The sequence below is a fragment of the Lichenostomus cassidix genome, chromosome 2 (genome assembly GCF_008360975.1).
Source record: "Lichenostomus cassidix isolate B80296 chromosome 2, HeHo_3.0, whole genome shotgun sequence".
Lineage (NCBI taxonomy): Eukaryota > Metazoa > Chordata > Aves > Passeriformes > Meliphagidae > Lichenostomus > Lichenostomus cassidix.
In genome coordinates, this window is record NC_139482.1 from 141548228 (window position 1) to 141562672 (window position 14445).

Here is a 14445-nt window from a genome sequence, read left to right on the forward strand (position 1 = left end):
ATGCACAAAAGGTAGACCCCGTGATATATGTCATATTCCCAGTCTCTCTGTACTGTTTGCCTTTGTTATTTTTCAAATCAGGTGGGGCCAGGTCCTCAGAAATGTTTAGTCAATCAGTTGATGGGAACTTTGGCAAGCTAGATTTTAGGTCCTGGTTTTGAAACTTTGACACCTAAACACCTTTGAGTCTGAGCCTTCACTGGAGATAAATAACAACAAAGAGATCTTTTCCCATAGAAACCCAAATCTGTGGCCATTCTGGGATCCCACTTAACTCTTCTCTGACAGATACTCACCATGAGCTGCAGCCACAAGTTCCTCTATGAAGCTCCATTTGCACACAAGATTCTGTGAAAATGCAGCTACAAGCATCTGTTGTCTTGAAAGTGCTTTTTGTTATTTCTAGCTGTCATTTCCTTGCCAAACCCACACCCTGAACTATCCCATCTAATTATACTCACTGGCCATCTTTCCCCTTTTTATTGGCAATATTTTTCTTGTTAATTGTGCATGCTTGGTTTTAAAGAATGGTGCCTGCCTTTTCTTATGTGACTCTGCAAGGAATATTTCTGCATCCCGGGTAGTTTCTCTGACATGTTTATGCCTTTCTGGTTACTGTAAAAAATGCAAGACATATTACATACTGTGGAAAACCAGGCTGGCACTTTGCAGTTTTAACATTGTGCCTTATTGTATACTTAAAATAAATGTACCTGGTATCAGCTTTATTACTTCTATTAGACAGTCTAACGTCTGGATTTGCAGGAGTTCTTCCAGCAGGATGTTAAAGGGAAATCACCAGCTGCTCAGCACAGCCCACATACTCAATAGCACCCAGGGAGCCATCAGGGACTCTGCAGACAAACACACGGTGCTCCCCTGGGGCTGTGCTAGGGCTCTGAAGTCAATCTCTTCCTTCCAGATACTGCAGTTAACATGTGATAGAGTGTCAAAAAATAAGTTAACACCACAGAAATAGGAGGTCGACAGAATCTGTTTGTAGTGGCTGCCCATTTCTACATTTCATTAAAAATATTACACCTTGGATGTTGCAAAGGGTCTCCTCTGAGTGATACTACTGCAGTCACACAGGACAGGTTTATTCAACACTGCTAAATTTGTTCAATAAATATGTCTGTTGTGATGACCCTCCTTTCAGGGGAAGGAAGTACTTTAGATCTGAAAGGGAGTGTTGTCACACCTGTGCAGTTTGAAATATGCTGCAACCATTCCTGACTGACAGCTGTGTAAAGGAATGCATGTGGCAATCCAGGGCTCAGCACAATTTGTGGTCTTGTGAATTTCTGCAACTCACATATCCTGGCAGTGCCTTAACAGGGTACATACAGCTGAACAAGCCACCCTGGGGTTCCTTCACAGACTCAGAGTTCACCTCTGTGGATGACTATATTCTATGTTTGCTTAGATGAATCACAACATATCTTTTGACTGTGCTGACTAAATCTCCACTGACCATCCACAGACCAGATACTATCTGAGACAGACAGAGAGATACCAAATATTAAGCCAGCTGAGTTCCACACAACACATGGGCTTTGATTTACATATATTCACTAAAGATTCCCTTTGATCTAGTTGTCCCTGACTCTCTTTGACTCTAATTTTAACTGAAATGAATACACTGGAAACATCTCTGTTTGGTCAGAGGAACCCTGCTCTGTGTGCCTCTTGGTGGAAAGTAATTTCACAGAATCACAGAATATGCTGAGTGGGAAGGGACCCACCACGACCATTGAGTCCAGCTCCTGGCCCTGCACAGGACCATCCCCAAGAGTCACACCATGTGCCTGAGAGCATTGGCCAAATGCTTTTTGAGTTCTGTCAGGCTTGGTGCTGTGACTGCTCCCCTGGGGAGTCTCTTCCAGTGCCCAGCCACCCTCTGGGGGAACAACTTTTTTATAATATTCAACCTCAACCTCCCCTGACACAACTTCATGCCATTCCTTGGGTCCTGTCACTGGTCACCAGAGAGAAGAGATCAGTGTCTGCCCCTCCTCTTCCCCTCACGTGGAAGTTGTAACTGCAATGAGGTCTCCTCTCAGTCTCCTCCAGCCTGAGCAGACCAAGTGACCCCAGCTGCTCCTCATATGGCTTTTCAAGGCCCTTCACCATCCTTGTGCTGTCCTTTGGACACACTCTAATGCCTTTCTTATATTGTGTCACCCAAAACTGCCCCCAGCACTTGATGTGAGGCTGCCCCAGTGCAAAGCAGAGCAGGACAATCCTCTCCCTTGCCCAGCTGGCCATGCTGTGCCTGATGCCCCCAGGACAGGGTTTGCCCTCCTGGCTGCCAGGGCACTGCTGACTCATGTTCAACTTGCCATGGACCAGGACCCCCACAGTGCTGCTTTCCAGCATCTCATTCCCCAGTCTATCCACACGTCCAGGATTGCCCCATCCCAGGTGCAGAATTTGGCACTTTCCTTTGTTGAACTTCATATGTTTGTGATTCCCCAGTCCTCTGATTTGTTGGGGTCTCTCTTAGGGTGTCCCTGCCCTCGAGGGAGTCAACAGCTCCTCCCAGTTTTGTATCATTTGTGAACTTGCTTAGCATCCCTTCCAGTCCTGGTTATCAATGCTGAGGAATGTGCTGAGGGAGGGAGGTAACTGTTTAGCCTGAAGATCTCAAATGGGTTTAGATCAGGGCAGGTTGCTGTGGCTGCACCTCAAAGTTTCTCCTAAGCAGAACTAGAGGCTTACCAGTCTTGCTTAACAGAGATGCTGAAGTTTTGAAAAAAAAGTTCAGGGTCACAGGACAATGTTAAGCACACTGGGGGTCAACTAGTCATTTTTAGTGGATGTATTTTTTTCCTGCTCATGACAAGTCTAGAGGTGAGACCAAAGCTTTTGGCCATGTGAAAAGCCCTGTGAATATTCCTCCGCATGTGCACATCTGCACTCCCAGTCTGGGATACTTCCCAGAGAGAAAAAGGGAGTAGCCATAGTGTTAGTTCAGGGAAAGGTCTGACTGATAGGCAGCAATTTATATTTTTAACTAACATCTCTGGAGGTGCCCAGCAAACAGGCCTCAGTATTGAAACCAAAAGTTTAGCTTTGCCCATACAGAGTAGTGTTTTTGAGCCTAGGTTCAGCTAAGGGTTTTTATAAAGAACTAATTTTGTTAATTCTACCATCTTACCCAGGTTTTAATCAGATCCTGTGCTCAGATGAGATTTTTTAGCCACTGTAACTTACTGGCCCAGGAGAGCTCAGCTCAGCTCAGACGCTATATTTGTTCTGCAGTGAAATTGTTCTTTTCATTCAATTTCCCAGCTGGATTGCCTCTGGCACAAAGGGTCAAGGGATTTGGGACAATTGTCTTTGGTTCATTCAGGATCGAAGCACAGGTTTTACCTGGTTCCAATTTTCTTCCACCCACATTGTAAGAGATCACGGAACCTTTGGCATCCAAGTCCTCAGTGAATGCAATAGGCAGTGACAAGTGAAAGCAGCAAAGTATTCCTTTGGGCAGACACCAGCAGATAAATTGAGGACCAAGAAAAAAATTAAAGGTATGAAGGGGGTGCTTCAATCTTCTCAAGCTGAAGAAGCAGCAGACTCAATGAGTGCTTCCTGGATGAGCCCCTGTGGTGCCAGGGGAAGGTGTAGAAAGACAGGACGTGCTGGTTGGTGCTATGCAGGTGAGGAACGCTGAGCTCTCTGCTTTGCTTAACACAATCTCAACTTGTGTAATGAAGGATACTAAGCAGAGGACTGGGTGTCTCACCCCAGCTTATCTTGTCTCAGTGTGTAATTCTAGGTAGGACGTTGCTCTTCTGTCATTTGTGGAAAAGTCAAGAGAATATCTCTGTGTCCCTGAAGTAACCATTGTCAATGAGGCACTCTGGGACTGTCATGAGAGGATTTCTGGTAGGTGGTATCCCTACTTATTTAATTAGATTATGTAGTAGAGGCACTGGAAGAACTTTATGTTCTGAACATTGCAGTGTGACCAGAGAAGCATAAAGTATAGAACACTGAGAGTACAGAATATCTTCACGGAGAGGACAGAACACCTAATCCCTTCTAAGTACAAAACAAAATGAGTCAGTAGTTTTCAAAAAATCAGGGAGAGAAAATTTAGTCAGTGTTATGACTGGTCTAATTTCTGCCATATTCTACTTCATAAATTACATTTTCTGTCTAATTTGAGGACAATTGAGCTGTTTTGCAGCATTCAGCTTCTAGGATGCTTGATAAATCTGAATCAGGTACCTACTCCTGTTGTTATAGAAATACCTCCTCTCCAACAATACCAATAACCCACTTGCTCCATTTCCCATGGATTTTGAGGAAATACACATCTAAGCTTTCTCCTTTGCTTTCTCAGCTGAGAACATTAACCGTGGGCTCTAGAGATATTTTCAACACTTTTTCTGGATGTTTATATCATGTATGTGAGAAACTATTTAAATAAGAAGACTTCTCCAAATGCCATATTGGCCAGGTTCAGGAACTGCTCTGGGCAGTAGGAAAGCATCTATCTGGACTTCTTTACTCTGACACAGTGCCCCACAACATCCTTCTCTCTGAATTGGAGTGAGAGGTATTTGGTGGGTGGAGTGTTTGGTGGATGAGGAATTGGTTGGAGAGTCACATCCAGAGGTCAATGGCTCAGTGTGCAGATGGAGATGAGTGACCAGTGTGTCCCTCAAGGGTCTGTATTGGGATCAGCATTATTTCATATCTTCATCAATGACACAGACAGTGAGATAGACTGCACCCTCAGCAAGCTGAGCAGTGCATGCCTGAGGGATGGAATGCCATTTAGATGGACTTGGACAAGCTCAAGAAAAGGGACCATGTGAACTTCATGAGGTTTGACAAGGCCAAGCACAAGGTCCTGCATGTGGGTCTGGCCAGCCCCTGGTACAATACAGGCTAGAGGATGAAGGGATTGAGAGCAGCCCTGTGAAGAAGGACTTAGAAACAGTGGTCAAAGAAAAGCTGGACATGAGCCAGCAATGTGTGTTTGCAGCCCAGAAAACCAAGTGTGTCCTGGGCTGCATCAACAGCCCCATGGGCAGAAGACTGAGGGAGGTGATCCTGGCCCTCTATTCCATTCTTCTGAAACCCCACCTGGAGTGCTGCTTCCAGCTCTGGGGTCCCCAGTGCAAGAAAGACATGGAGGGGGTTTGGAGTGGGCCATGAAGATGATCAGAGGACTGTAAGGAAAGGCTGAGGGAGTTGGGGCTGTTCAATTCTATCTAAGCTGGAGAAGGCTCCACATTGTGGCTTTCCAACACTTAAAGGCATCTTATAAGAAAGATGGGGACAGGCTTGCTAGTAAGGCCTGCTGTGATAGAACAAGAGGCAAACGCTTGAAAGTGAAAAAGCATAGTTTTAGACTAGATAGAAGGAAGGCATTTTATATGCTGACAGTAGTGAAGCAGTGGAACATTGCCCAGGGAGGGGCTAGGTGCCCCATCCCAGGAAACACTCAAGTCCAGGCTGGATAGGACTCAGAGAAACATGACTGAGTTGAAGATGTCCCTGCTCATGGCAGGGGAAGTGAAACTAGATGACCTTTAAATGTCCTTTCCACCCAAACCATTCTGTGGTTCTAAGATTTTGATTCAAGGTCTCATCCAAACCAAAAAGACAAGACCCCTGATCCCAGTATGAGCTCTAGTACATTCAGTTACATCTGCAGGGAAGAAAGCCCTCCATGCCAGCCTTTCAGAGAGGCCTAATTCAGTAAGTGTTTCATAAAAACAGTAGTGGAACTGTCTCTAAAGTCAGGGCAGTCAGAGGAAGGAGATATTAATTTCATCTCTGTTGTGTTGCTAGGACTTGGGTGGATCCACAAACATTCAGCAGCAAGAAAAGGGTGGGAATTTCAGATCTTCCTGGGTGGGCAGCAGCTGCATGGGGACTTCAAGTTCCTAATAAGTATTTGAAATAGGTGGATGTGGATTAATATGTTGTCCAGTTCTGAAGATTTTAAGAAGGCATGCTGAGACTTGTCCACACCAACAGAGGGGTGTGATACCATCAATACTACACTTCCAAAGCACAGAAGGATTTTTCCAGTCAAGAGAGTATAATGTTATTACAGTGGCCTGTATGAACTGTCAGAGCCTGTGTGCATTTGGTCTATAATATATACATGAATACAATATTTTATGACATTTCTTATATTTCCAGTATTTAGTCACTCCCTTTGCAAAAAGAGCTTTCTGTGGTGGTGTGTATTTCTTTTATCCTTGACAAAATATAAAACTACAAAGACCCATAACAATGCAAGCAAAAAGACCATTAAAATAATTTTGACTCTAAAAGTTCAGGGTGAGTTTGCAGCGACAGTTTGTGAGTGGGAAATTATGCATTTTTCATTAAGTCCAAACCAGTTCTCCTGTCCCTGTTGATGATCTGCCCTTGTTTCAAACCAATTAAGCTGGAGCTAATCTCTCTGTTGGTTTGAGACATGCTGTCTTTGTTACTTATAGCTCCTTTTGTGCACAAAGTTGTAATGGATTTTTTTTTGTAACCTACATCCATATTGGAGAATAATCATCCTTGTACAAGCACATATCTTGTTCCTGAACCAGACAACTTTGAACTTGATTCAGGGCCAAGTGAGGGAAAACCAAAAGGTTCTCATTGACTTCACTGCATATTAGGTCAGGCTGTCACTGTCTACATTCAGGCAAGGACATACAGTAGCTAATTTAAGGCCTGTACTGTGAATAGGATGGAAAGGACAATGACCACGTAGTACACTTTCTGTTTAGCACTTGCCCGCGGTGGAAGGTAGCTGGAAAGGTTTATTGAGGAAGACATTTCAGAAAAAATTTGGAATAATAAACATTCAACATCACCTGACTCTAAAGGAGTTCTCAAAGGTGCTTCTTTTTTGTTTTTTTTCCCTGTGGAGTTGATAGAGTACCAAATGATACAAAAAAACCCCCACCCAAACCCAACCCAACCCAACCAACCAATGAACCAACCAAAAAACAAGGACAAAAAATGGATTAGGAGCTGAATCAGATGGACAAATAAATTAAACTTGCTATGAGTAACTCCAAATATTGCTGCATTTGGATGTACCTGCTGAGAGACACATCTGCTCTCAGAAAAAACTCTAGGATATTTTTGACTGAAAAGCTACCATGAACAAAACAGTTAAACAGTGACTATAAATTGTGAGGTAAAGCAGGCTTAGAGGGCTCACTCTGCAAACATCCTTGTAAAAGAGAGCTGCTCTGAGTTGCCAGCTCCTCTAACAAAGTATTGAACTCCCGGGAGCCAAGCCTGAAGGTGGAACTGATGGTAATACATCACCACCGTGTGGTCATTGCCAGGAAAACAAACTGCCTTGGAATAGTTGGGGAAATGGGAGCTGATGTTTCAGAACTAGGAAGATGTGGTTATTGTGGTGACAAACACCTCACAGCTCTTGGCCACCAACACTGCTCCGATGTGTGTAGTAGACATAAAAGTGATTGTCCCTATTGTGGAGAATAGCAGGGAGTATCTTTCTCAAGGCAGAAATTATGCATTTTGGAAAGCTTTTTTTAGTATGTGCTTTAGAGAAAAGCACTACAGAGGATAGCAAAGGATAACACTGCTTTGTTTTAGCTTTTCTGTAGAGGTTTTTTTTGTTGGATTTTTTTTTTGTTTTGTTTAGTTTGGTTTTTTGGTTGTTTTTTGGTTTTCTTTGGTTGTTTTTTTTTTGGCGGGAGGTTCCAGTGGGATATCTGGGAGGGTTCAGGATATTTTCCCTTTCATTAGACCGGTGTGCAAAGCAACATCTTAAAAGATCCTTTTCTGAAACAGCATTGAGGTCACTGTACAGAAGGCTGCACACCCTTATTTCCTTATTTTTGGTTTGAATTATGGGAACAATCTCATTCCATATTCTGCTTTTGCTGTAATATTGTTTCCACCCTGACTCAGATCAATAGGACTTTCCAAAAGGGAAACTGTCGTGATAGTAACATTCTGCAACATTGACTTCTGACAGTTCTTTCTTGTGTTTATTAACTACAGACAGATGAGATTACTCTGGTCTTTGGGGAACTGCTCTGGCTGGTCCTTAATTGTCATCCTCCTTGTCTGGCTCTTCACCTTCTCACAAACCCAAACTCTTCTTTATTGTGAGTTATAATGAACTCCTGAATGTGGCTCTTAGTAAAACACTATAAATTTTTCAGGAGGTGATTGTGCCCCGGTGCTCAGCAGTGTTGAGGCTGCACCTTAAATCCTGGGTTCAGTTTTGGGCCCCTTGCAGGAAAGACACTGAGGGGCTGGAGCATGTCCAGAGCAGGGCAATGGAGTTGCAGAAGGGTCTGGAGCACAAGTCCTATGAGGAGCTGCTGAGGCAGCAGGGGGTGTTTAGCCTGGGGAAAAAGGGGCTCAGGGGAAACCACATTGCTCTCCGCAACTCACTGAAAGGAGGTTCACCCCGAGGTGGGGTTGGTCTCCTCTCCCAGGTAACAAGTCACAGGACAAGAGGACATAGCCTCAAGCTTCATCAGGGCAGGTTCAGGCTGGAACATCAACAGAAATTTCTTCCTAGAAAGGGTTGTTTAGTGGGATGGAATAATGGAAGTGGTGGAATCCCATCTGTCATGTTTTAGGAATGATATTCCCCAATTTTGTGTTCCACTGAAACACTCTTACCCCCCCTCCCTCCTGCTCCCTGTGAGATGGGATGGAGAGGAGAAACAGGGGCACCAAAGGTAAAGATTACAGGTTGAGATCAAAACAATTTATTGGACACAGGTAATGAAATAAGAAAACAGCACAATATTAATAAGAGCGTGTACAAGATAGATTTCACAGTGAACGCCCACCATGCAGAACCCAATGCTGCTCTGACCCCAGGCTTCACCACCACCCCACCGAAAAGGACCCTGTGCATGATGTGAGGTGGTGTAGAACAGCCTCTGGGGCCTGGCCATGCCCCTTCTGGTCACTGCAAAAATGAACCCTGTCCTGGCCAGAGCCAGGACACCATCCCTGGAGGTGTTCAGCAAATGACTGGATGTGACACTGAGTGCCATGGTCCAGTTGACAAAGTGGTGATCAGTCAAAGGTTGGACTTGATGATCTTGGAGGTCTTTTTCAACCTAAGTAACTCTGTGGTTCTGTGGTGTTGGTAAGGTACTTGTATATGGGGGATCCAGATGTGGCTGCAAGCAGACTAAGGCAGCTGTTGCTGTATTTCAGACTGTGCATTTTACACCAGACTCTAAGCAGAGACCCCGAGGGAAAAGCACTTTGACATGCAAGAGAACTACGCAGGGATATTTTTTTACCTTCTGAAATACTAATAATTTGTGCAGGTGTGTAACAATCGAGGAAATAGGTAACCATTCTCCAGGAATATATTCAAGCAAGCCAAGAAAATGCCTCTGCTTAAATTATTTATCTGGTATTTTATAGCTCATTGCTCCAGAATGTATTTTCTTCTCATCTTTATCAGTCTAATCCTGGAAGGTGTTGAAGCACTTGGTTTTCACATGCCTGAGGGTGTGGAACCATAATGAAGCTTTTCTCAGCTCTAAAGCCTAAAATCTCTTTCTCTTTGCAGCAGTAGCACAATAAAATCAAAGTGCTCACCCATGGACAGAAAGCTCTTTGAAGGGCACTATCACCTTAGTCGTGTTTGCATCCGTGACCTCTTAGGAGGGTGCTCCTTTGTGACACCAAGAACTTCTCTCCAGCTCTCTGAATTGTAGTTTATGGTGCCTGCAGATATCAGATATTCATTTGGGATATAAATTATATGGGCCAGGAACTAGAACACTGCTTTTGTGCATGGTCCCTCCACAGCCTTCAGCTGGGTCAGCGGTTGAGTGTAAATCCCATGGAAGCAGACCAAGACTCAGTCTATCAAAAATTAATCTCTCTTCTGGGATACTTTCCAGCCCGTATATTGATTTTTTTGGGAAGTTATAAATCTGATGAACTACTGTGCAGTAACTGGCTTTCACAGTGTTGTGGCATTTAGGACCAGGCTCTTTGGTTAAGAGTTGCCAAACTGGATTCATATCCTCCACAGGAGGCTCTCTGGAAAAAATAAAAATGGGGAAGAAGGAAGGGGTATTGGGCAATAAATAAGGCAGGAAGTCCTGGTGTAATTGTATAGTACAAAAATGTTGGAGTGGGAGTAGAAGCATTTTGCCTCTGGTGCCTTTTCTGCTGCTACAGGGATCCTGCAATCATTTAATTTGTCAGGATTTTAAAAAGACTGTTGTGAGACAAGGTAGTAAGGAACCATAGAAGCTATTTGAAATCTGAAGAATGATGCTTTTCTTGACAGACTCAAGAACTTGAAGAGTTTTCTTTCCTTATTCCTTATTTTATCCAAAAGGAGATTGAGAGTCCTGACAGAGCATCCTAAAGAGCTCAGTCAGGGGAACACATTAACTGGTGCACAGGCAAGAGGACGAAAGTAACACTGCACTGCAAAGAACTTTCTGTCCATGTACTCCAAATACCACAGCAATAGTAGAGACATGGTTGGTGTGTGATCAGCTCTCTGGGGAGAAAAACATCAGGTTTGGAACTTTATTTTGTAGAAGATTTCATAGCAAAGATTCATGGTTGAGTGAAAATACGAGATGAATTCAAATGGTAATTAGCTAAGTGTTTTTAATATTGAGATTTGCTGTTGGAATGAGCTGAAGAGAACAGTGGATCTGCCAAACCTTGATACCCTCATATCCAAATTTCTTATCTTTCTAGGAGACAGATAGAAGCTGAAGAAAAATCAGTAGACAACATTCAAATGCAGTTGGGAAAAAAAAGCAGTCTTTGGATGCCAGATAAGAAGGAATGACATCTCCTAGCTTTAAACTGTTTTAATACATTAATATTCTAGGGAAGGGCTTCAACACTGAACATTTTGAGCAATGCCAAGCTATTATATTATTTGTGAATGCCAAAATAAAAATTACATGTGCATCTGCTTTTTCTCTGCCTCATGATTTTCAAGAAAAGAGTTGAATATTTAAGGCACAGGGGAGACAGACCTTCATTATTGCATCAGCCACAGGTTACTCTCTCACATGCTCTTTCTCTCACATTCAGCAGTACAAAAGCAGACAAAATCTGAAAGACCTGGAGAGCTGTAGGTCTCTAAGTCAAACTTCTGACTACCTTTCCTTTCCCTGGCCTCTATGAACAATTTCTCTCTTCCTCCTTCCAGCTTCCACCATGGATGATAGGAAATCCCTGAACTCAGGGTTTATCATGCTTCTGTAGATGTTGATGAATCCACTCGCAAGGAATAGGACCAGCTCATTTTTATTCCCCCACAAAATCCTGTGGCAATTAATTTCAACATTTAATGGGGGTGGGGTATATGAGAAAAAAAAAGATTACTTTCTGCTTTTAAACCTGTGGCTTAAAAGCAGTTGGTCCCTCAATTTCTTGTGCTATGAAAACCAGCAGATAGTCTTTCTCAGCTGTTCTCTTCCCATTTTCCATGGTTCTGTGTGTCTTTGACTATTCAATTGTTTCTTGAATGGAACTACTCTATGTTGCTGATCATCTCTGCTGTGCTTCCCTGCATGCTTTCTATTTCTACTGTCAGTTGCTGAGCTGAGACTACCAGGGACAGAGAGCTCTAGCACACCAAAGAATTTGAACATAATGTCATGATAATGTTTTCCTTAATCTGCTCCTTTTTTCAGTGATTCATTTTGCCTTTTTCAGAGTTGATGCATGAAAAATTATTACAAGATCACTCTTCTTAGTGGTAAAATCTTATTTAGAGACTATCACTCTATCTAGATAGAGTTGTGTTTGGCTTTGTTTACGTTCATTACTTTAGATTTATCTTTGCTGAATTACATTGTTATCACCGAGCTACTTTGCATCTTATGATTCTTCCACAGCTTTTCCAAGGCTTATTGATTTTAACTTACGAGAACAAATGATATTAAGTTTCTGTTCTGCCAGGGCACACAAGGTGCACAGAAGCTTGCAGCTTCCTGCATTGCTCCATGGCATGTACCTTATAAAAACTCTCAGAATACCCTGATAGAGCTTAGAGAATTGTTGGAGACAACACCACCAGCTTGGAGTAAGAGAGCTGCAGAAAAAGGGAAAGTCTGCATTTATATAAATAGTTCTGTTTCTCCCTAGTTTTCCATTTTTTTCCAGTCAATATTTGGCCTGATCAGTGGTTAGTTATGTTGCTCTTTCAGGTTAACACCCATGATCTGACTCCAGAAGGTGAATGGTTGAATGATTACAGGGAACATTAAACTGCTCATTGTACTCTACTAAATTCTGAATATTTAAGAATTATACTCTGAAGTTCATCGAATTCATCTGCACAAAAGGCATGCAGAGGTTATGCACTGCCCAGTGCTTATTTTGGTCACTGCAGATGAAGCATACATGTCCCCACCACGGCACCAGCAGAGTTTTCTGGCAGCTCAGACAGGGCAAACAGACTGGTGTGGCAGAGCTGAGTGAGTGGCTGTGTCTTCACAGTCCTCATAAAGCTTAGTAGGATCTCACTTTTTTGAATTCACAAGATGTTTCAGCTTCTACAAAGGTCAGATGATAAATAATATAAATAAGCTAGTGTGAGAGAGAAGTCCTATCAGTCAAGAGAAACAACTAAACTGATGCTTGCACATAGGACTATGCCAGTTGAGCTGAGCTTGCCAGCAATGACAGTGATCCTTTTTGGGTTAAAGTGAATTCGTCGGAACATTTTGGTTAAAAGCATCCTTGCCATTAGAGGGCACCAAATGACTTTACAATCTGCCTCCCATGAGTTTGGGATTTGTACCCAGCGCAAGCAGAGGCTGAGCCCTGCCCTCTCTAGCCATACCTCAAAAGATTTTCGGGTCATACTTGTGTCTCAGTGTCCTCCACTGGACTGCTACTGTTTTGGCCCCAAAGCCTACCTGTGTTTCTGGCAAGTTTTCCAAACTGTCACATTTCTGAGTGGAAGATGTGCAGCCTCCTGCTGGCCAGGAAAATACATGGGAAAATCTGATTTACATGCATTTCTTCCCCTGTCAGGCATATAGCCTTTGGGAATAGAAGCTACACAGTACAAACAGCAATAAACTTGTGAGGTTTGAAGGGCATGACAGGGAATCTCACCTATTAAAAGATAAATAGGCTGAAAAGCATGGAATGGAGAACAGCTGTTATTGCTTTCATCCTTATTGCTGTCATCCAGTTATGCTTCTCAGCTACCACTCACATTTGCTGGTATTTGTTTTGCTTTGTTCACCTTACTCTCAGGTGCATTTTTCTCTTCCTATTGTTTTGATCTCTTTACACCTTTTAATTTCATCCTGAATAAAAATCAGCTTCAGATGGATTGTGGCTACAGGGGGCTGCCAAAGGAAGGGGTAGACTCCACAGAGAAGTCTTTGATTAAACTTTTCCTTCTGGACCGTAGCTGAGGATCTTGGGCTAAGATTCAGTCAAAGCCTTGACCTACAATTGGGGTTAGGACAAAGCCTAGAGCTGAAATTGGGAGTGGGCTGCAGAGGGGCTGCAGAAGGATGTTCAGTTGGCTAAGCATCTTCCGACAAGTGATACATAGGATCCTGTTAATATTTAATAGAACAAAAATGTATGCTTCAGTCTTTAGGGAAAGTGGAACAAGGCCAAGCAATTAGTTAGACTGCTGGGAACCTGGAGTAGGTCTGCTAAAATTAAATGAGTTGCTGTGGCTGTGATTTACTCTATTTCACAGCCTTTTAATTCTGTTCATTTTGGCAGGGTTATCCCAGATCTATACCAGGGTGAGAGGTCCTTTGACTTTGCTCAGAGAGCAAAATCTGGTGCAGCTAAGAATAAGGACAGGAGTATGTTTTATTATGAAACAGAGTTTTACAACCTGTAAATTATGTCACCTGCTGTGGATCTTCACTGTAAGTTCTTAAATATTTGAATAACGAGATATTTCCGAAACACTTCTGGCTGCCTGTGAGGATCAAAGTGTGATGTTGACATTAGTATTCTTTGAAGGGGGGAACTCATCACAGTGTTTGGGAGCTTTTTCCCTTGCTTGCTTCTTGTGGGTATGTGAGATAAAGCAGTGCCAACTTCTTTGAAAACAGAGAAGAAGAAAGAGAACCAGCACTTGCATGAGCATCTCTCAAAAAGGCCAAACAACTTTGGTTAATCCCAGCTGAATTTATAGTGCTGAAAAATATCTCTTCTGGGAAGGACCAGATTTCCTCTTAAAACTGCAACCAAAAACGTACAGAGGAGGCAAAACAAAAGTATGGGATACAATAGTCTTGGGAATGAGTTAAGTGTATCTGAGTGCAAGGAATGATGGAAATTTACATTTTAGATTTTAATAACAAGAATCCAAATGACAAGCTTTACTCTTGAGTATAAAAAATATTTATCTATAAAGTAGCCTTTCTGTTGTGTATTAGTGAAAGCGAGATGCTAAGGTGGGATTTATTTCTGCTAAATTTAGGGGTC